Here is a 2,781-nt window from a genome sequence, read left to right on the forward strand (position 1 = left end):
CAAGGTATTACGTGCATGCTCCTAGGGGGATAGATTGGTAGGAAAAGACCATCGCTCGTCCCCGACCGCCACTCATAAGGAAGACAATCAATAAATAAAATTGTGCTCCAACTTCATCACAAAGCGGTTCACCATACGTGCATGCTACGGGAATCACTAACTTCAACACAAGCATTTTTTAAATTCATAATCACCCAACTAGCATGACTTTAATATCACTACCTCCATATCTCAAAACAATTATCAAGTATCAAATTGATCATAGCATCCAATTCACTTTCTATGGTAGTTTTTATTATACCCAACTTGGATGCCTACCATTCTAGGACCAATTTCATAACTATAGCAAATACCCTGCTGTTCTAAGAGGCTCTCAAAAAAATATATGAGTGAAGCGTGAGGGACTAGCAATTTCTACAAAATTAAGCCACCGCCGTCCTCTAAAAGATATAAATGAAGCACTAGAGCAAAAACTATCTAGCTCAAAAGATATAAGTGAAGCACATAGAGTATTCTAATAAATTTCAATCAAGTAGGCTTATCCCAAAAGGTGTGTACATCAAGGATGATTGTGGTAAACTAAAAAGCAAAAACTAATATCATGCAAGATGCTCCAAGCAAAACACATACATGTGGCGAATAAAAATATAGCTCCAAGTAAAGTTACCAATGAACGAAGACAAAAGAGGGGATGCCTTCCCGGAGCATCCCCAAGCTTAGGCTTTTGGATATTATTGAATATATTGGGGTGCCATGGGCATCCCCAAGCTTAGGCTTTTGCCACTCCTTATTCCATAGTCCATCAAATCTTTACCCAAAACTTGAAAACTTCACAACACAAAACTCAACAGGAAATCTTATAAGCTTCGTTAGTGAAAGAAAACAAAACCACCACATAAGGTACTGTAATGAACTCATTCTTTATTTATATTGGTGCTAAACCTACTGTATTCCAACTTCTCTATGGTTCATAAACTATTGTACTAGCCATAGATGCATCAAAATAAGCAAACAACACACGAAAAACAGAATCTGTCAAACAGAACAGTCTGTAGCAATCTGTAACTAACGCAAACTTCTGTAACTCTAACAATCCTACTAAAATAGGAAGCCCTGGGCAATTTGTCTATTGATCAGAAGCAAAAATAATCAATGCAAAATCACGTTTATCAGATTTAACAAAACCAATTTCGTGCGTGCAAAGTTTCTGTTTTTCAGCAGAATCAAATCAACTATCACCATAGGTTATCCTATAGGTTCTACTTGGCACAAACACTAATTAAGACATAAAAACACATACAAACAAAAGGTAGATGAAAAATTTATTACTGAACAGAAACAAAAACAAAAAACACAAATAAAATTGGGTTGCCTCCCAACTAGCGCTATCGTTTAACGCCCCTAGCTAGGCATAAAAGCGAAGATAGATCTAAGTAGTGCCATCTTTGGCACTCAATTCATAAGTAGCCCGCATGATAAATTCATAAGGTAATTTGATTTTCTTTCTTGTAAAGTGCTCCATGCCTTTCCTTAATTGAAATTGGAATCTAATATTCCCTTCCTTCATATCAATAATTGCGCCAATCGTTCTAAGGAAAGGTCTACCAAGAATAATAGGGCAAGAAAGATTGTAATCTATATCAAAAACGATAAAATCTACGGGCACCAAATTTCTATTTACAACAATGAGAACATCATTGATCCTTCCCATTGGCTTTTTAATGGTGGAATCCGCAAGGTGCAAATTTAAAGAGCAATCATCAAGATCATGGAAACCTAGAATATCACATAAAGTTTTCAGACTCGTGGAAACACTAGCACCCAAATCACACAAAGCAAAACACTCATGATCTTTAATTTTAACCCACTCATCATTAACTTTTCTAGTTATAGAAACTTCCAAATTAAGTTTTTCATCATAAGATTCCATCAAGGCATCAACGATATGTTTGGTAAAAGCTTTATTTTGACTATAAGCATGAGGAGAATTAACAACGGATTGCAACAAAGAAATACAACCTTCTAAAGAACAATTATCATAATCAAATTCCTTGAAATCTGAGATAGTGGTTTCAATGCTATTTAAAGTCATGACCTCTCCAATCCCTCTTTTACCAAATTTAGCATCAAGATCTAAAAACTCCGAATTATTGGGACGCCTTCTAACTAAAGTTGACTCATCTCCAGTCCCATTATTATCAAGATTCATATTGCAAAACAAAGATCTAATAGGGGACACATCAAGAACTTTAAGATCTTCATCATTATTTTCATTGAAACTTGAAGAACTCGCCTTTACAAAGCAATCTTTCTTAGCACCCAATCTAGAAGTTCTTTCCTTGCACTCATCAATGGAAATTCTCATGGCTTTGAGAGACTCATTGATATCATGCTTAGGAGGAGTAGATTTAAGTTTAAGAGAATCAACATCAAGAAAAAGTCTATCAACGTTCCTAGCCAAATCATCAACTTTGAGCAATTTTTCTTCAAGCAATGCATTAAAATTGTTTTGGGAAATCATAAATTCTTTCACACTATTCTCAAAATCAGAGGGCATATTATTAAAATTACCATAAGAATTATTGTAGTAAATTCCATAATTATTAGAGGAATTACTAGGGAACGGTCTAGGATTAAAGTTTCCTCTATAAGCATTGTTACCGAAACTATTCCTACCAAAAAAATTCACATCCATAGATTCATTATTGTTCTCAATCAAAGTAGACAAAGGCATATCATTGGGATCAAGAGGAGCACTCTTAGTAGCAAATAATTTCATAA

Source organism: Triticum dicoccoides, chromosome 1B, assembly GCF_002162155.2.
Source record: "Triticum dicoccoides isolate Atlit2015 ecotype Zavitan chromosome 1B, WEW_v2.0, whole genome shotgun sequence".
Lineage (NCBI taxonomy): Eukaryota > Viridiplantae > Streptophyta > Magnoliopsida > Poales > Poaceae > Triticum > Triticum dicoccoides.